The sequence below is a fragment of the Scyliorhinus canicula genome, chromosome 23 (genome assembly GCF_902713615.1).
Source record: "Scyliorhinus canicula chromosome 23, sScyCan1.1, whole genome shotgun sequence".
In the NCBI taxonomy this organism is placed as follows: domain Eukaryota; kingdom Metazoa; phylum Chordata; class Chondrichthyes; order Carcharhiniformes; family Scyliorhinidae; genus Scyliorhinus; species Scyliorhinus canicula.
Window position 1 is genome coordinate 1,054,239 of NC_052168.1, and position 20,705 is coordinate 1,074,943.

At 52.5% G+C, this 20,705-nt stretch overlaps 1 protein-coding gene across 1 annotated transcript in view; it reads left to right on the forward strand.

The window, feature by feature from the left end:
* The first annotated feature begins 2,597 nt into the window (after positions 1 to 2,597).
* Positions 2,598 to 20,705, forward strand: part of si:dkeyp-118h9.7 (sacsin) — a 65,314-nt gene continuing 47,206 nt past the window's right edge. Inside the window, 1 exon segment of the mRNA XM_038783949.1 lies at positions 2,598 to 2,726. The gene's annotated coding sequence lies outside the window, so the exon portion shown is untranslated.

Consider the following 20,705-nt stretch of genomic DNA (forward strand, 5'->3'; position numbering starts at 1 on the left):
GTAGAACAGGTGGCCATAAAAGTTAAAAGTAATGCGTTCGAATAACGAAAGAGGGCATTTCTCAGTAACGTTATACAACATACAGTGCAGGAGGATGTTCGGCCCATCGAGTCTGCACCGACCCACTTAAGCCCTCATCCCCGTAACCCAATAACCCCTCCTAACATTTTTGGTCACTAAGGGCAATTTATCATTGCCAATCTACCTAAACTGCACATCTTTGGACTGTGGGAGGAAAACGGAGCGCCCGGAGGAAACACACGCAGACGCAGGGTAGAACATGCAGACTCCGCAGACAGTGACCCAGCTAGGAATCGAGCCTCAGACCCTGGTGCTGTGAAGCAACTGTGCTATCCACTTGTGCTACTGTGCTGCCCTAACAGAAAGAGCAAATGCTGAAACCCGCTACGTCAATCAACGTCCATTAAATTCAGAATGCCCAATTCCTTTTTTGCCCAATTAAGGGGCAATTTAGCCTGGCCAATCCACTTGCCCAGCACATCCTTTTGGGTTGTAGGGGTGAGACCCACGCAGACGCAGCAATCAATATCCATGGATAGAACAGGCAGGTTAACAATCTGAGAACCCTTTGTCAGAACCAAAAAAAGCAAGTGAAAATGAGTGAAACTCCTATTAAAATCTTGGAGTTCCTGGTTTCCACATTGCGTGCTGTAGGTAAAGTCACAGACCTCAAAGATAATTCCCCTCCCTTTAGCTGACGACTTTGGCACTCACTTTGTCGGCTGAGTGTTGGCCCAGCAGGGTAAGGTTAAGAGAGATGGCACTTTGTGATGTAATAGGAGGTTCATTCTGAACTAATCTTCGGTTCCGAGCTCCGTCCAGACAACACTTTAAAGCTTTGGGCACAGCAGCAAGGAGTGGAGCTGAAATCCTGTGTAAGTTTACAGCTTTCCTGCCGTGTGCTGGCCAGGATTGTGTGGCATTTTGGTACATTTACTACCTGAGGATGTTACAGTAATAATTTTTATAGTCAGCTATTATATATAGTCAGTTAGTGATTGTCAGGGGGGCTGAGTGGGAATGAAGTCCCATCAATAGTGATGGCAGCAGCACACAGAGCAGCACACAGAGCAGCCCCCCCCCCCCGCCATTACCCCCATCCCCCATTACCCCCAGACCAACCCCTATTACCCCCAGCCCCCCCATTACCCCAGACCAGCCTGCCCACTACCCCCAGCGCCCCCATTACCCCCAGCACCCCTTTACCCCAGACCAACCCCCATTACCCCCAGACCAGCCTGCCCATTACCCCCATCGCCCCCCTTTACCCCCAGCCCCACCCCATTACCCCAGACCAACCCCCATTACCCCCAGACCAGCCTGCCCACTACCCCCAGCGCCCCCATTACCCCCAGCACCCCCCTTTACCCCCAGCCCCACCCCCATTACCCCAGACCAACCCCCATTACCCCCAGACCAGCCTGCCCATTACCCCCAGCACCCCCATTACTCCCAGCGCCCCACCATTACCCCCAGCCCCACTCCCATTACCCCCAGACCAGCCTGCCCATTACCCACAGCCTGTCCGCCATTACCCCTATCCCCCCATTACCCCAGCGCCCCCCTTTACCCCCAGACCAGCCTGCCTATTACCCCCACCCCCCTCCATTACCCCATTACCCCCAGCCCCACCTCCATTACCCCCAGGCCAGCCTGCCCATTACCCACAGCCTGTCCCCCCCATTACCCCCTTTACCCCCAGACCAGCCTGCCTATTACCCCCACCCCCCTCCAATACCCCGCCCCCATTACCCCATCGCCCTCCCCCCCCATTACCCCCAGACCAGCCTGCCTATTACCCCCACCCCCCTCCATTACCCCATTACCCCCCCATTACCCCATCGCGCTCCCCCCATTACCCCAGCCCCACTCTCCCAGGCCAGCCTGCCCATTACCCACAGCCTGTCCCCCCCATTACCCCTATCCCCCATTACCCCCAGACCAGCCTGCCTATTACCCCCACCCCCCTCCAATACCCTCCCCCCCCCATTACCCCCAGACCAGCCTGCCTACTACCCCCTCCCCCCCTCCATTACTCCCTCAATCCACACTGAAGCCAACTCTGCTCCCTCAGGGCCGACTCCCTGCCTGTGCCCCGGGATTGGGGACTGGGCCTCCCGCCTCACCCAGCCGCCGGCTCGCTCTGCTCGAAGCCCGCGCGCGGGAGGCGCCAATTCAAACTGTAAAGGCCGTGGCGGGGCCGGCTGGGGGAGGGGGCGGGGCCGGCTGGGGGAGGGGGCGGGGCCGGCTGGGAGAGGGGGCGGGGCCGGCTGGGAGAGGGGGCGGGGCCGGCTGGGAGAGGGGGCGGGGCCGGCTGGGAGAGGGGGCGGGGCCGGCTGGGAGAGGGGGCGGGGCCGGCTGGGAGAGGGGGCGGGGCCGACTGGGGAAGGGGCGGGGCCGGCTGGGAGAGGGGGCGGGGCCGGCTGGGGGAGGGGGCGGGGCCGACTGGGGGAAGGGGCGGGGCCGGCTGGGAGAGGGGGCGGGGCCGGCTGGGGGAGGGGGGCGGGGCCGGATGGGGGAGGGGCTGGCAGCGTGCGTGTTCAGACGGAGCGCGGTTCGGATTGGGCGTGGTCCGAGTGGACGGGGTTGGAGTGGGCGGAGTCACGGTGGGCGTGGTCAGTGTTGGCCCGCCCTCCTGACGCCTCCGCGCGGTTTTGACCGTTAACGGCCGCCAGTCAGTTCCCCAACCACTACCCCAAACACAGGTAAACTGAGGGGGGCGAAGAGGGGTTTGGGGGGCGAAGAGGGGTTTGGGGGGAGAAGAGGGGTTTGGGGGGAGAAGAGGGGTTTGGGGGGGGGGGGGGCGAAGAGGGGTTTGGGGGGAGGGGGGGCGAAGAGGGGTTTGGGGGGAGGGGGGGCGAAGAGGGGTTTGGGGGGAGGGGGGGCGAAGAGGGGTTTGGGGGAGGGGGGGGGCGAAGAGGGGTTTGGGGGAGGGGGGGCGAAGAGGGGTTGGGGGGAGGGGGGGCGAAGAGGGGTTTGGGGGGAGGGGGGGCGAAGAGGGGTTTGGGGGGAGGGGGGGCGAAGAGGGGTTTGGGGGGAGGGGGGGGCGAAGAGGGGTTTGGGGGGAGGGGGGGGCGAAGAGGGGTTTGGGGGGAGGGGGGGCGAAGAGGGGTTTGGGGGGAGGGGGGGGGAAGAGGGGTTTGGGGGGAGGGGGGGGCGAAGAGGGGTTTGGGGGGGAGGGGGGGGCGAAGAGGGGTTTGGGGGGAGGGGGGGCGAAAGAGGGGTTTGGGGGGAGGGGGGCGAAGAGGGGTTTGGGGGGAGGGGGGGCGAAGAGGGGTTTGGGGGGAGGGGGGGCGAAAGAGGGGAGGGGGGCGAAGAGGGGGAGGGGGGGCGAAGAGGGGTTTGGGGGGAGGGGGGGCGAAGAGGGGTTTGGGGGGAGGGGGGGGCGAAGAGGGGTTTGGGGGGAGGGGGGGGCGAAGAGGGGTTTGGGGGGAGGGGGGGGGCGAAGAGGGGTTTGGGGGGAGGGGGGGCGAAAGAGGGGTTTGGGGGGAGGGGGGGGCGAAGAGGGGTTTGGGGGGAGGGGGGGCGAAGAGGGGTTTGGGGGAGGGGGGGCGAAGAGGGGAGGGGGGGCGGAAGAGGGGGAGGGGGGGGAAGAGAGGAAGGGGGCGGAAGAGGGGTTTGGGGGGAGGGGGGCGAAGAGGGGTTTGGGGGAGGGGGGGCGGAAGAGGGGGAGGGGGGGGCGAAGAGGGGGAGGGGGGCGAAGAGGGGTTTGGGGGGCGAAGAGGGGTTTGGGGGGCGAAGAGGGGTTTGGGGGGCGAAGAGGGGTTTGGGGGGAGGGGGGGGCGAGAGAGGGGGAGGGGGGGCGAAGAGGGGTTTGGGGGGCGAAGAGGGGTTTGGGGGGCGAAGAGGGGTTTGGGGGGAGGGGGGCGAAGAGGGGTTTGGGGGGAGGGGGGGCGAAGAGGGGTTTGGGGGGAGGGGGGGCGAAGAGGGTTTGGGGGGAGGGGGGCGAAGAGGGGTTTGGGGGGAGGGGGGCGAAGAGGGGTTTGGGGGGAGGGGGGGCGAAGAGGGGTTTGGGGGGAGGGGGGGCGAAGAGGGTTTGGGGGGAGGGGGGGCGAAGAGGGGTTTGGGGGGAGGGGGGGCGAAGAGGGGTTTGGGGGGAGGGGGGGCGAAGAGGGGTTTGGGGGGAGGGGGGGCGAAGAGGGGTTTGGGGGGAGGGGGGGCGAAGAGGGGTTTGGGGGGAGGGGGGGCGAAGAGGGGTTTGGGGGGAGGGGGGGCGAAGAGGGGTTTGGGGGGAGGGGGGCGAAGAGGGGTTTGGGGGGGGGGGGGCGAAGAGGGGTTTGGGGGAGGGGGCGAAGAGGGGTTTGGGGGAGGGGGGCGAAGAGGGGTTTGGGGGGAGGGGGGCGAAGAGGGGTTTGGGGGAGGGGGGCGAAGAGGGGTTTGGGGGAGGGGGGCGAAGAGGGGTTTGGTGGAGGGAGGCGAAGAGGGGTTTGGGGTGGCAAAGAGGGGTTTGGGGGAGGCAAAGAGGGGTTTGGGGGTGAAGAGAGGTTGGGGGCAAAGAAGGGGGTTGGGGGGGCAAAGAAGGGTGTGGGGGGGCGAAGAAGGGTGTGGGGGGGCGAAGAAGGGTGTGGAGGGGGCAAAGAGGGGTTGTGGGGGGGCGAAGAGGGGTGGGGGGCGAAATGGGGTTTGGGGGCAAAGAGGGGTTTGGGGGTGCAAAGAGGGGTTGGGGGGGCAAAGAGGGGTTGGGGAGAGGGTTTGGGGGGGTGAAGAGGGGGTGGGGTTGGGGGGGGAGAGGAGGGGTTGGGGTGGAGAGGTGGGGGTGGGGTTCGGGGGGGAGAGGAGGGGGTACTGTTGGGGGGGGGGGAAAGGAGGGTGTCGTAGTAAATATTTTCCCCGCTTCTGTACTGTGATAGAAAGGTTCAAGCAGCATTCATTAGGTAAGCAAAACTGAACTTTATTTTACGAATTACAACTGCTAGCAGTATTGGCTGAGACTTGAAGTCGGAAGGCAGTCAAGTACAAACTGCTGGGTCCGTCCCAAGTCTGCACTATCACAGAAGAATAAGACGAATTTTATACATTATAGGATCAAGATAACATGAATACAGCTTGGTCAGGAATTTGATCAAAAGTAAAACATAAGTAATAATCATTACAAAGGCGTCACCTTGCTGACCTTTAGGGGACTGGGATCTCATATCATTATCTTGTCTTTGTTTAAAGAGATGGAGCAAATTTGTTTAAGTACAGGAAGAGACAGTTTTTTAGCTTATCGTATGTATTGAGACTGCTCTGGTCTCATGACGAACGCGCCTTATCCGAGTTTTAGAGTCAGCCAGTTCTAAGGTCAAGTTGACCTTGGCTGTTTGTATTTGTGCCTTAGGTTATGTGATGTCAGTTTAAATTCAATTGCACCAAGAAGACTTGACTAGTTTTCCCATCATGCCATTATTTGCTTCGCACAATACCACACTCCCCCCTTTTGTCATATCATGACAACTAGCTAAATAGGTATATCCATGATTCGTTTGAAAATGCATTTACACAAGCAGGCAAGCAATCCTATCCCTCGTAGCATTAGTAGTAGTAGAATAAAGGCCTTAAAGATCCAATCAAATAATCCATGACCCAACCACCCTTGCCAACCCGGCGGGTTATAGTCATGAAATTCACTGCCAATTTCTTGAATTTGAGCAGCCCGTTTCTTAATATGGTCGGCCAGGTTAGTGATATTTTCAGAGCCATCTGGAATGTAAGTACAGCACTCTTGGCCTATAATAGCGCACGTTCCTCCCTGCGAGGCTAACAGATAAACCAAAGCCAATCGATTTTGTAATGCCACGGTCCAGACAGCCACTAGCTCAGCTGAGACCTCGGCCTGTGCCTGTCCAGTGTCCCTGGCTTCTGTTGCCGTTACGTTTGCCAGATGTTCCAATGCTGAGGCCATGTAGATCAGTTCGTTGGATGCCTTGCCCGTTCCATACAAGGGAAAGGCCATCATAAGGAATTGTTCCGTTTTAGAAATTGTTCTTCTTGCTCGTGAGGGGGAGTGCTTAAGGGTGGGTCGGTGATGCATTTCGGGTACGAAATATCCCAGAAAGCAGGATCCTGTCCAATCAATGGGGAGCCACGGATATGCTTTAGTGCCGCATATGAAATAGGTTCCATTGTAGGCTGTAAAATCAACAGCTGATGTCATCCAGGGGATTATATTGGTAGGTTGCACCTACTTTGCCCCATAAACTTTCCTTTCCCTGATTTATTAAAACATATGGAACCTTGAACATTATACGAGTGGACAGTGAGGGAGGGTGGTGTCAAGGCATGATTATAGGTAGGTTGATATGAAGCTGAAAATTTAGTCATGTCATAGCCAGCAGATCTCCATATTTTCATATTCCCCCTATCTCCCCTGATCCCTGTTTGATTTTGTCGTAAAATCCATTCAACTGTCTGCGGTATGAAAGGGGAGAGATTGGAGAGGTATTCCTTCCCTCGAATGGACGGGGATGTGGGTACAAAGCCAACACTTGCTAATATTAAATTTTCGGCGTAAAGATATGACATATGTAAATAGGTATTGGAAGGCAGGTCTCGTTTAGTTCGTTGTTTTACTACCGAGTGGCCATTAAGGCTAAATAGTCCAGAAAGTCCAAAAATTATACTGAAGATCTTCATCCTGTGTTCTCGTCTGGGTTGGAGACTATCTTCTTGCAATCGGATAGATGTGTCCAACTGGAACGTCCTTCAAGTTTGACCGAAGTTGGTGTCGTCAGTAGTACAAGGAAGGGTCCGCTCCAGTGTTGTCCTAGTTTCTTTCTGTCCCAGTTTTTCACCAAGACGTGGTTTCCGGGTTTGACCACTGGATATCGAGGGATGGCTGTCCCTGCCATTACTGAGAGATGTGCCTGTTTTACCTGTGAGTGGAGAAACTTCAAAGAAAGTGTTAATTGCTTCAAATAGTTCTGCATTTGTTCCCCCATCACATGGAGGTCTACTCCCTCTGGGGGTTTTTCATGGGCATCCCAGGGAGTCCTCATTGGCCGACCATAGACTATCTCTGCAGCTGACAGTCCGGTCCGCGAATGGGGAGTCACTTGCATGTGAAACAGTGCCAAGGGTAATACTTTTAGCCAATTTAACCCAGTTTCTTCAGTTAATTTAGATAATTTTACTTTTAACGTCCCGTTGGCTCTTTCCACAATTCCTGCTGTCTGCGGGTGATACGCGCAGTGCAGTTGCTGTTTAATTACAAGTACTTCGCACAATTCAGTATTGATCCGTGCTACAAAATGTGGTCCATTGTCTGAGCTCACCATTTTGGGTACCCCAAAACGAGGAATGACTTCCGTTAACAACAACTTCACTACTGTATGTGCCGTACAATTAGTGGTAGGGAAGGCTTCAATCCATTTATGAAACACATCGATTATTACTAAACAATATTTATAGCACTGTGCTTTTGGCAATTCTATAAAATCAAGCTGTATACAAGCAAAAAGACCATCTGGCAAGGGGGTGGTTCCCGGAGGGCATTTAATACCTTTACCCCTATTATGTTTCATGCAAATGACGCATCGATCCAGCCGCGTTTGCGCTGCTGTATTCAAATCTGGGTGCCACCAAGTTTTTAGGAGTAGCTGTACCACTACCTCCTTGCCAAGATGGGTACAAGAATGCAAATAATCAACAAGTACCGGCAATAAAGAATTTGGAATACAAACTTGACCAACTGGAGTCAGCCAGAGGTCTCGTGTCAAGGAGTGTGAACACCCCATTGACTTCCATAGTGTTCGCTCAGAATCAGAGGCGTCCGTCTGTAAATTTTGAACTTCAGTTATCTCTGGCATGCTCTTCGTCCTTAATGCAGGTACCTGGTTTAGAGCCTGATTAGCCCCACTGGGAACAATTAAAGAGGTTGATGAAGCTGCAGCTTTAGCAGCTGAATCAGCACGGGCATTTCCTAATTGAACAGGAGTGTCACCCTTCGTGTACGCAACACATTTAATAACTGCCAATTGACGGGGAAGCTGAATAGCATTGAGGAGATTTTTAACCCAAAGAGCATTTTGAATGGGAGTTCCCGCAGAGGTGAGAAAACCTCGCTGCTGCCAGAGGCGACCGAAATCATGGGTCACGCCAAAGGCATACCTAGAATCAGTGTAAACATTAGTACTTTTGTCTGTGGCCAAAATACATGCTCGAGTAAGGGCGAATAGCTCGGCTTTTTGTGCAGAGACAGGGGTCTGGAAGGCTGCTGTTTCCTGCACGTCGGTGTCGGTTACCACGGCATATCCCGACTGTGGGACACCAAATGGGGAAATGGAAGAACTGCCATCAACATAAAAAATTAGATCTGGATTATCAATAGGCCTGTCTGTTAAATCCTGGCGAGGTGCGGTAAGGAAGTGATTCCGAAGTAAACAGTCGTGTGGTGGGTCCCCAAGGTTATCGGGGGGCTGTTCAAGGAACACAGCAGGATTTAAGGTTGAACAATAATGAAAGAGAGGTAGGGGTTTTGCAATAGTGAAACCTCATAGCGGCTCAATCGCGCTTGAGTCAGATGCTGGGTTTGCTGAGACGTTAGGAGAGCCACGATAGAGTGTGAAGTATGCACTTGTACTGGCTGGTGAAGCGTCAGATTAGAGGCTGCCTGTGCTAACAAATGGACAGCAGTAAGAATTTGGGTGCAGGGAGGTAGACCGCAAGCTACAGGATCTAATTTGGTAGAATAGTAGGTGACCGGATGACGCCGGTCACCGTGTTCTTGTGTAAGAACACCAGTGGCGCATTTATCAAGAACATTAACGTACAGCTGAAAGGGTCTGTCATACATAGGTCGTCCTAGCGCTGGGGCGGTAGCCAGGGCGTTTTTCAGAATAATGAAAGATTGCATTGCTGAATCAGGTAGATCAAACTTAAGAGGAACATTTTGAGAGGAGTACAGAGTTAATTCTTTAGTATGTACAGTAACATTCGGAATCCATTGTCTGCAAAAGTTCACTAATCCTAAAAAGGCTGGCACCTGCTTGGGCGATGTAGGAAATGGGGTCTGCAGTATAGGAGTAATGCGTTCCTGAGTAAGGGAGTGATCAGTAGCACTTATTAGGACACCCAAAAATTTGACCTGTCGTTGGCATTTATGAACTTTAGTGGGCGGGCTCACATATCCCCATGAATGGAGACGGATGAGCAGGTAAAAGGTGTCATGCTGGTTAGCGATGAAATCAGGGCTGGCAAGGAGTAAGTCATCAACATATTGAATGATGGTGGAGCCACCAGGAGATGCTAATGTCGCTAACTGGGAGTGCAATGCCTGTGAGAAAAGGGTTGGACTTCCATTAAGGAAAGGATCAGCTTGTCCTCGTAGTGCAGCTGCCAGAAATCCCAAGGACTTGGCACTGCAGCCTTCGTTGACAGAAAGGGTCACGTGGGGTGACACAAGTCTCGACTGACGCCATAGGCTGTGGGGTAAATCGACAAGAAAGGCAGACCTTTTTTTGTCTTGGTAAATGCTCTCCAAATTGGGCGAGGTTACTGTATGATCGTAGCAAAGAGTGACATGTGGATTGGGAATATCTAAGTGAGATGAAAAGTGTGAGGGATCAAAATCAATCAACCACCACTGTGGAGTAATGAATAGGGGAAAATTTCGAAGCTGGGTTTGCGGGATAGGTGATATGGTAATGCCGTTATCAAGGCTTGGGTCACTATATTCTCTCATCTGGACTCTATCGGGTGTTTTAATAGCTGTGCCCAAGTGTCATTAATCTTCTGTAAAACTTCCTGCAGTTTTTAGATTTTTTTTTAAACAGTGGTACTCAGGGTTAACGTTAGCTGCCAGCATAGAACACAGAGCAATCAGGCGCAGGCTCAGAAGTTATTAAATTCTGCAGCTGGTGACCTCGTATTTGAGACAGTTCTATAAACATTCCATTATCAATGCACTTGTATTACCGCTCCGAATTTGCAGTGTCTGTCTGCCTAATAGGGTCAGGTGTCACTAGTTGAGGTACATTCTCCCTGGGAGAGGGTTATGAGTAACCTATTTAAGTCAATTTTCAATGTTTGCTATTTAACCAGTTTTTTGGAAAGATACATTACTGGATGTTTATTATTTTTTTTTATTTCAAATGAACTGAACCACCGCCGAGTCTATCTGGACGGCCTGAAACGATCTGAAGTTATTTTAGACAAGAATCCATTGTTAAGTTCCTAACCTTAAACTTGTGTTCACTTTGCTCTCCTTTTTTCATTTTGGGAGATTTTTTATCCTCAGATATTCCTGAACAAAAACTAATGGAGTGCTTTAGCCCCTTTCTGATCAAGGTGGATAGCCTAACTTGGTTCTTTTCCCATATGCGCATTCCGTTTTCAAGACCTGTCAATTCTATACCCAATTTTAATTCTTTATCCTGCCAGCTGGCTAACATGGAGGCATCCTTCAATTTTGGACAATATTCCCTCCATAGAGCAACTAACATTTTAGCAGTTGACCCCCTATTATTTTCCCAAATCACTTGTTGAGCTTCTATGACTGTTGATAGGTCTTTAGTTCCCCCCAGTATTGTTCACACAGCGTTTGCAGTGCGCTGCCATTTTCAAAAGTTGTATCTAAAGTTTTACCCATTGCACCCTTTGTCTGATGCCAGATGGTCCTTCCGATTACAATTTTAACAATTGATTAAGGAAATTACTTGTGTGATGTTTTATGTCAGGGTCCGCACGCTTTTTGCCCTGTTTATGCGTTGTTAAGCAGAGTTATCCGCATCTGCAGGAGATTATAATTCAAATCACGGAGTAATCGCGCTCCGTACAAACCAATTAACAGCTCGAAGGTGACACCGTAAAGATTCTATGTCACCCGCCTTACAAAGTTAACGGGAACCTTTTATCGAGAAGGTTTCAGGTAATAACAAGGACCATGTTGGCATCGATATCTCTTTACCTCTTTCAAATAATCACAGCTTGAAACATAATTTTTAAAGTCAAAGTCTGAAAAATGAAATATGAATTCTTTCCCTCTCTCTCTTATCTATCTCTCTCCCTCTCTACGTAACTCTATCTGTCTTTGGAACTCTTGTCGCTCTTTCTCTTTATCTGCCTACCTCTCCATCTCTGCCTCTCCCTGACGCGCTCTCTTTCGCTCTCTCAACTTTCGCTGTCTCTAACAGTTCCTGTCTCTGTTCCTGGCTCTCTCTCTCTCCTTCAATCTCTTCCTCTGTCTCTCTTTCTGTCTCTTGGATTCAGCCCTTGTCCTTGGGGACAAATTTTGAACAAAAATTTTTCATTCTCCTTCGAAAACTTTATCTGTGTTATTCCATTTAAGTCAATTTGCACTGATTAATTTTAGAGGCATTAGCTATTCTTAGAGACGTGTATTTTTCCTTTGTTTGGGTTGGGGGGAGAGGAGGGGGTGGGGTTGGGGGAGAGGAGGGGGTGGGGTTGGGGGGAGAGGAGGGGGTGGGGTTGGGGGGAGAGGAGGGGGTGGGGTTGGGGGGGAGAGGAGGGGGTGGGGTTGGGGGGAGAGGAGGGGGTGGGGTTGGGGGGAGAGGAGGGGGTGTGGTTGGGGGGGGAGGGGGTGTGGTTGGGGGGGAGAGGAGGGGGTGGGGTTGGGGGGGAGAGGAGGGGGTGGGGTTGGGGGGGAGAGGAGGGGGTGGGGTTGGGGGGGAGAGGAGGGGGTGGGGTTGGGGGAGAGAGGAGGGGGTGGGGTGGGGGGAGAGGAGGGGGTGGGGTTGGGGAGAGAGGAGGGGGTGGGGTTGGGGGGGAGAGGAGGGGGTGGGGGTGGGGTTGGGGAGAGAGGTGGGGTTGGGGTTGGGGGGGAGAGGAGGGGGTGGGGTTGTGGGGGAGAGGAGGGGGTGGGGTTGAGGGGGAGAGGAGGGGGTGGGGTTGGGGGGGAGAGGAGGGGGTGGGGTTGGGGGGAGAGGAGGGGGTGGGGTTGGGGGGAGAGGAGGGGGTGGGGTTGGGGGGGAGAGGAGGGGGTGGGGTTGGGGGGAAGAGGAGGGGGTTAGGGTTGTGGGGGGGAGAGGAGGGGGTTAGGGTTGTAGGGGGGGAGGAGGGGGTTAGGGTTGTGGGGGGAGAGGAGGGGGTGCGTTTGGGGGGAGAGGAGGGGGTGCGGTGGGGGGGAGAGGAGGGGGTGCGGTTGGGGGGGGAGAGGAGGGGATGCGGTTGGGGGGGAGAGGAGGGGGTGGGGTTGGGGGGAGAGGAGGGGGTGGGGTTGGGGGGAGAGGAGGGGGTTGGGGGGGAGAGGAGGGGGTGCGGTTGGGGGGGAGAGGAGGGGGTGCGGTTGGGGGGGGAGAGGATTGGGTGCGGTTGGAGGGGGAGAGGATTGGGTGCGGTTGGGGGGAGAGGAGGGGGTGCGGTTGGGGGGGAGAGGAGGGGGTGCGATTGGGGGGGGAGAGGAGGGGGTGCGGTTGGGGGGGAGAGGAGGGGGTGCGGGTTGGGGGTGGGAGAGGAGGGGGTGCGGTTGGGGGGAGAGAGGAGGGGGTGCGGTTGGGGGGAGAGAGGAGGGGGTACGGTTGGGGGGGAGAGGAGAGGGTGCGTTTGGGGGGGGAGAGGAGGGGGTGCAGTTGGGGGAGGACTGGGGGAGGGTCCCTGAGTGGGAGGCTGCGGTTTGGGGGGAAGGGGACGTATCAATTGGTATTTAACTTTCAGTCAATAAAGGAACTGCATTATAGAGATTAGATTATTATAGAGAAAGAGCTGCTGTGTGCTCTGTTTCATGAAGACAGGGCTCACCCCTGTTTCACCGGACTGTGCCATACAACCTGACAGGTTCTCAATACACCTGGCGGACCGCACAATGTTATCAGGCCAAGTGAAGGGTTGAGGGATTTACCTCCTCGTGCTTGGATGTTGCAACCCTGGCAACTTACTGCTCCCCGGACCTGGAATATCTGACCGTGAAATGCCACCTGTACTACCTTCCACGGGAGTTCACTTCAGCCATTATCACAGCCGTTTACATCCCACCCCAGGTGGAAGTGAAGAATGTGATTGACGAATTGTACACCGCTATAAGTAACAATGAAACAGAACACCCGGCGGCCTTATTTATCGTGGCCAGGGACTTCAACAAGGCCAACCTCAAGAGCATACTGCCAAAATTCCACGAACACATCTCCTGTCCCACCAGGGACGGCAACGCTCTCGACCGCTGCTACACAAAAATCAAGGGCGCCTACCGATACTTTCCCCAATCGTACTTCATAAATTCGGACCATAAGACTGTGCTCCTCTCAGCATACAAGCAGAAACTTAAGCGGGAGAATCCGGTTACAAAGGTCGTGCAGTACTGGTCCGAGGCAACAGAAGAACTCCGACGTGACTGCCTGGAGTCCACATTTAAGAACTCAGCGACCAACCTAAATGAGTATCTCACCACTGTCACAGACTTTGAGCAAGTGTGTAGAAGACTGCATGCCAAAGAAGGTAGTACATATGAAACCCAACCTAAAACCACGTCTCAATCGCGAGATTGACTCCCTTCTGAAGGCCAGGTCTGAGGCGTTCAAGACAGGCGACCCTGACCTATGCAAGAAATCCAGGTACGACCTCCAGAAAGCCATCTGGGATGCCAAGAGACAACATCAGACCAAGCTAGAGTCACAGACTAACATCACAAACTCTCGTCGGTTGTGGCAAGGCTTAAACAACATAACAGGCTACAAAGCGAAGCTGAGTCGAATCTCCGGCAGCAGCAGGCCCATCCCCGATGAGCTCAATGCATTCTATGCTCAGTTCAAGCAGGAAACCATCAAACCGTTGTCAACTGCCCCAGCAGCCTCGGACACACCCATACCTATCATCACAGCTTTCGAAGTCAGATCGGCCTTCTTGAAAGTGAACCCTCTGAAAGTGACGGATCTGGACAGGATCCCTGATCATGCGCTCAGAGCCTGCGCGGACCAGCTGGCAGATGTGTTCGCGGACATCTTCAACCTGTCCCTACTCTGTTCCGAGGTCCCCACCTGCTTCAAGAAGACCACCATCAAACTGATGCCAAAGAAGAACCAGGCAACGTGCCTCAACTACTATAATCCGGTGGCTTGACATTGACCATTATGAATTGCTTCGAGAGGTTTGTCATGAGGCACATCAACTCCATACTCCCAGAATGCCTAGTCCACTGAAATTCGCATACCGCCACAACTGGTCCACAGCAGATGCCATCTCCCTGACCCTGCAATCATCCCTGACCCTGCAATCATCCCTGGAGCATCTCGACAACAAGGGCTACTAAGTCAGACTCCTATTCATAGCTTTGCCTTCAACACCATAACCCCAACCAAGCTCATGTCAAAGCTCCAAAACCTAGGGCTTGGCTCCTCCCTATGCAACTAGATCCTCGACTTCTTGACCCATTGACTAAATCAGTAAGGAAAAACAACAATATCTCCTCCACGATAGTTTCAATAGCGCAAGGCTGCGTACCTAGCCCCCCACTGTACACCCTATACACACGACTGCGTGGCAAAATTTGGCTCCAACTCCATCTACAGGTTTGCTGACGATACGACCATAGTGGGCCGGATCTCGAACAATGATGTGTCAGAATGCAGGAGGGGGACCTAGTGGAGTGGTGTAACAACAACAATCTCTCCCTCAATGTAATCAAAACTAAAAAGCTGGTCATTGACTTCAGGAAGCAAAGTACTGTACACACCCCTGTCAGCATCAACGGGCCGAGGTGGAGATGGTTAACAGCTTCAAATCCCCAGGTGTGCACATCTCAAATAAATCTGCCCTGGTCCACCTACGTCAACGCTACGACCAAGAAAGCACAACAGCACCTATACTTTCTCAGGAAACTAAGGAAAATCGGCATGTCGACATTGACTCTTCCAACCTTTACAGATGTGATGATATTGAGTTCTTTCTGCCCTCAGTCTGGTCTCAGTCAAACCCTGAGTCGGATTGTAGGTATTGATTATCGTTTATTTCAAACAGCTTGCAAGCTCCATTCACTCTGATAAAAAGGCAGGAGACTACATGTCTCTTGAAACTTCCAGAGCGAGTGAGGGCAAAGGGACAAAGCATTTCCTTTCAGATAAATTCAAGTAGCATCAAGTTTCACATACACACGACCAAATAAGGTAATAGTAACGAATGCAAGATTCCCATAAGTCTTCCTTGCACATTTCTTGACCTGGCCATGTACCCTGATTGGCCCACTATACATTCCTCAGCCCTGGGGGCCCCTTTCACCCAGCATCCTTTGCAGCACCCTTTGCACAAAGACACAGTCCTAATGGCTACCCATCCCGCCTTCCCTGACATGCTTTGCCCAGTTCCTTTGTTCATTCCCTGCAACCTGGATTAATGCCTATAAATGCACTATCCTAATCTCCGGCTCTCCTATACTAGGGTCTACCTCTACACTATCCGAACTAATTACCCATTTTATATCATACTCTTTTGTTCAATTCCTCAGATGCACCATAGAAAGCCACCTATCTGGCTGCATCACAGCTTGGTATGGCAACTGCTTCACCCGATGTCTGTATTTACATTGTGTATTTATGTTTGCCCTTTTTTTTTTCCATGTACAGAGTGATCTGCCTTGACTGTACGTAGAACAATACTTTTCACTGTACATTAGTGCACGCGACAATAAACAAATCCAAATACAATAGTCAAAGTTCAATAGATATAATGTAAAACCGAGAGAGCATCAATTCGTTCATTAGCGATTTTTTTACCGACTTACTTGGAATACGGAGCTCTGAATAATGAATAATTTCAGGAGTGCAAGTCTTAGAGGAGACTTTAGCAGATTTTATACTTTTGAGGGAAGATTTAACGCTATTAAAGGTTGTGCAGTTAACAAGACAGGCAGAAATGAGAAAGCAAAACCGTGTATTTGAAGCGAGAAGGACATCTCGTGGAGAACAATTTGTAGGACACCAAAATAGCAATGCAACTAATCCAAAACGTGAAAGAACTCAAACCAGGTTAAACAGGCTTGGGTTCGAGGCCAGAGTTAGAAAGGCCAAGTATGGGGCAAAAATTAAATCTTGTAGAGAGGCTGAAGCACAATTGTATCTACAAGGTGACCATGAATGAAATGGATTAACTTTCTGGATGATCACGAAAATAAATGTAGAAACTGTTTATATTTTTGTATTATGTCTGTTGCAGTCATGTACAAAGTAATTTGGTTAATGTATCCAGATTATACGTCTGCCAATGAAATGAAGATGAAAATCGCTTATAGTCACAAGTAGGCTTCAAATGAAGTTACTTTGAAAATCCCTAGGCCAGCCAAGGCTGCGATTATGGGGTTAACAGCTGGGCAGACTGTGATGTCACACGGGAGGGCTACGCCTGTTTTAGTTTCAGTTTCAGCCCTAGCCTGTGTCTGTTTGTAGTTTCATTTTTAGAGTTATCTGTTTCTGAGGAAAAGTCGTTTCTCAGACTGACTTTTGAAAACTTCTCTCCCAAGGACTTTGTATATAAATTTGTAAGCCACTGAGGGTTAACTATTTATTATAAGTGGCATTTAATAGTAAAATTCTTGGTAGTGTGGATGAGCAGAGGGATCTCGGTGTCCATGTACATAGATCCCTGAAAGTTGCCACCCAGGTTGATAGGGTTGTGAAGAAGGCCTATGGTGTGTTGGCCTTTATTGGTAGAGGGGTTGAGTTCCCGAGCCATGAGGTCATGTTGCAGTTGTACAAAACTCTAGTACGGCCGCATTTGGAGTATTGCGTACAGTTCTGGTCGCCTCATTATAGGAAGGACGTGGAAGCTTTGGAACGGGTGCAGAGGAGATTTACCAGGATGTTGCCTGGTATGGAGGGAAAATCTTATGAGGAAAGGCTGATGGACTTGAGGTTGTTTTCGTTAGAGAGAAGAAGGTTAAGAGGTGACTTAATAGAGGCATACAAAATGATTAGAGGGTTAGATAGGGTGGACAGCGAGAGCCTTCTCCCGCGGATGGAGGTGGCTAGCACGAGGGGACATAGCCTTAAATTGAGGGGTAATAGATATAGGACAGAGGTCAGAGGTGGGTTTTTTACGCAAAGAGTGGTGAGGCCGTGGAATGCCCTACCTGCAACAGTAGTGAACTCGCCAACATTGAGGGCATTAAAAATTTATTGGAATAAGCATATGGATGATAAGGGCATAGTGTAGGTTAGATGGCCTTTAGTTTTTTTTCCATGTCGGTTGCAACATCTAGGGCCGAAGGGCCTGTACTGCGCTGTATCGTTCTATGTTCTATGTTAACCTATGTGTGTGGATTTTGCTGAGTGCAAAGACCTTTTCTTTTTGTAAGAACTGTTTAATTGCTAATTATGAAGCTGTTTGTTCCCTTGGATTTTAATGGGGTTAATCCTGTGTTAATAATAACGTTTGTTTTAATATAAAATATTCTTTTTTTTTTTAATTTTTATTGAAATTTTTACAAAATATAAACAACTCAACTCTATTAACAAACCAACCGCGGTAACACCCCAAGAACAATTCCCACCCAACTTCAAAAGCAACTACAAATAAAAGAAAAAAAAACAAAGAACGCCCCAACACAACAAAAGGGAAAGAGATAACACCCGCCACATCCCACAAAACCCATGTACACAGTTCGCCCCTTCCCCTCGATCCAAACCACTCCCTCCCTCCCCCACCCCACCCCCCCCCCCCCCCCCCCCCCCACCCCCCCCCCCCCCCCCCCCCCCCCCCCCCCCCCCCCCCCCCCCCCCCCCCCCCCCCCCCGGTTGCTGCTGCTGCCGGCCTATTTCCCTACTGTTCCGCCAGGAAGTCCAGGAAAGGCTGCCATCGCCTAAAGAAACCGATCCCCTCAGGGCAAATTTCACCTTCTCCAATTTAATGAACCCCGCCATATCATTGATCCAGGCCTCCACGCTTGGGGGCCTCGCATCCTTCCATTGGAGCAAGATCCTCCGCCGGGCTACGAGGGACGCAAAGGCCAGAACACAGGCCTCTTTTGCCTCCTGCACTCCCGGCTCCACTGCAACCCCAAAAATTGCGAGTCCCCAGCCTGGCTTGACCCTGGATCCCACCACCCTCGACATCGTCCTTGCTACCCCCTTCCAAAACTCCCCCAGCTCTTTCCTGCACGCCCAAAACATATGGGCTTGATTCGCTGGGCTCTCCGAGCACCTAGCACACCTGTCCTCGCCCCCGAAAAACCTACTCATCCTCGTCCCAGTCATGTGGGCCCTATGCAGCACCTTGAACTGTATGAGGCTAAGCCTCGCACGGGAAGAGGAGGAATTCACTCCTTCCAGGACATCCGCCCATGTCCCCTCCTCAATTTCCTCATCCAGCTCCTCTTCCCATTTACCCTTCAGTTCCTCCACCGAGGCCTCGTCTACCTCCTGCATCACCCGGTATATGTCCGAAATCCTCCCTCCTCCAACCCACACCCCCGAGAGCAACCGATCCCGCACCCCTCGTGGGGGCAGCAAGGGGAACCCCTCCACCTACATAGAACATAGAACAGTACAGCACAGAACAGGCCCTTCGGCCCTCAATGTTGTGCCGAGCCATGATCACCCTACTCAAACCCACGTATCCATCCCATACCCGTAACCCAACAACCCCCCCCTTAACCTTACTTTTATTAGGACACTACGGGCAATTTAGCATGGCCAATCCACCTAACCCGCACATCTTTGGACTGTGGGAGGAAACCGGAGCACCCGGAGGAAACCCACGCACACAGGGGTGACCCAGCCGGGAATCGAACCTGGGACCCTGGAGCTGTGAAGCATTTATGCTAACCACCATGCTACCCTGCTGCCTGGCAAACGCCCTCACCTGCATGTACCTAAGCATGTTCCCTGGGGGGAGCCTAAACTTCCCTGCGAACCTCCCCTCCACAAACAGGTCCCTCAACCTCCTAACCCCTGCCCAATATACAATATTCTTAATTGGCACGATGGCTCAGTGGTTAGCACTGCTGCCTCATGGCACTTAGGATCCAAGTTCGATCCCAACCCTGGGTCACTGTCCATGTGGAGTTTGCACGTTTTCCTCATGTTTGTGTGGGCCTCACCCCTACAACCCAAAGATGTGCAGGGTAGGTGGATTGGCCACACTAAATTGCCCCTTCATTGGGAAAAACAAAGAATTGGGTACTCAAAATTTATATTAAAAAGAAGATCCTTAGTTGTCAGTGGAATCACTCCTGGAGCGCAGTATCCTTCCTCACAGTTTACAAATTGAAAATTGTTTGGGTCTTATAGAATTGTAGAATTTACAGTGCAGTCTTGTCCGGTTTTCGAATATAAATTGGAATCTGGTCTGTGTAGCGCAGCAGAAATTGGGAGCTCTTGCCCGCATTAAGTGTAATTCTGAGATTGCTTTGGATTATGGAATTTAAAGACAGTGGGCACGATTCTCCGCTCCCACGCCGGGTGGGAGAATCGCGGGAGGGCCGCTCTGGCACCCCCCGCGATTCTCCCACCCCCCTCCCAAAACGGCGTGTTGCGTTTTGGGACATGCCGCTCGGCGGCCCGCGATTCTTCGACCCGGATGGGCCGAGCAGCCTGCCGTTTCCGACCGGTTCACGCCAGCGGCAACCACACCTGGTCGCTGCAGGCATGAACATGGCTCCAATACCTCGTTTGTGGCTTGTGGGGGGCGGAGAGGGGAGCGAGCACCATGGCCGTGCTCGGGAGGGGACTGGCCCGCGATCAGTGCCCACCAATCGTCGGGCCGGCGTCTCAAAGGGACGCACACTTTCCCCTCCGCCGCCGCGCAAGATCAAGCCGCCACGTCTTGCGGGGCAGCGGAGGGGAAGACGGCAACCGTACATGCGTGGGTTGGAGCCGGCCAACCTGCGCATGCGCGGCTGACGACATTAGGCGCGCTGGCCGCGTCATCCTTGACGCCAGCGACAAGGCCCGGTGGCCGAGATTTACGGCATGGCCCTCCTCGCCCCCCGGGGGGGAGAATAGGGGGCCAGGAGCGTCCTCCGACGCCATCGTGAACCTCTCCGGGTTTCACGATGGCGTCGGGCCTTGCGAAAAATTCCGCCCAGTGAGCGTGAGTAGCTTGTGTTTTATTTCAAGTGTTGCATTTGGGCTGTTTAATTCGAGGGTGACTGGTAAAATGGCTCTTTCTTTGGCGAAGAATTTCCTGGGTGTGGAAGAGGTCACTCGGAGTGGCTTACACAGGGTGGTTAAAACAAAGCTTTTGGATTTGGCGAACAAGTTGCAGTTGACTTTACCTGGATAGGCAAGGAAGGTAGCGATAATTACCGCAATAGCTCCACATTCAAATTTGCCAGAGACAGTCTGTAGTATTGGAATTAGCTAAACTTCAATTACAAATGAGGCAGCTTGAATTTGAAGAAAAAGAGAGAAAAAGGTCTTTGAGTTTATTTTCCCGCCTACTTCTAAAATTTTAATTAAGCAAAATCCACACACAGATCAAATGCCACTTATTAATACAGTTTAGGGGCAGCACGGTGGCGCAGTGGGTTAGCCCTGCTACCAAACGGCGCCGAGGTCCCAGGTTTGATCCCGGCCCTGGGTCACTGTCCATGTGGAGTTTGCACATTCTCCCCGCGTTTGCGTGAGAAACATATTTTTCCTCAGAAAGAGATAACTCTAAAAATGAAACTACTATTTGGCATAAAAAGTTAACGTTAAATATGTAAGTAGACTGCCTACACTAGTGTGATGGAAGATCACATGACAACAGTGTATGCTGAGGGATAGCCTCGTGTTAAGCCTGATACATTAGGAAAGAGTCCATAGGAAGAGATAAATAACTGT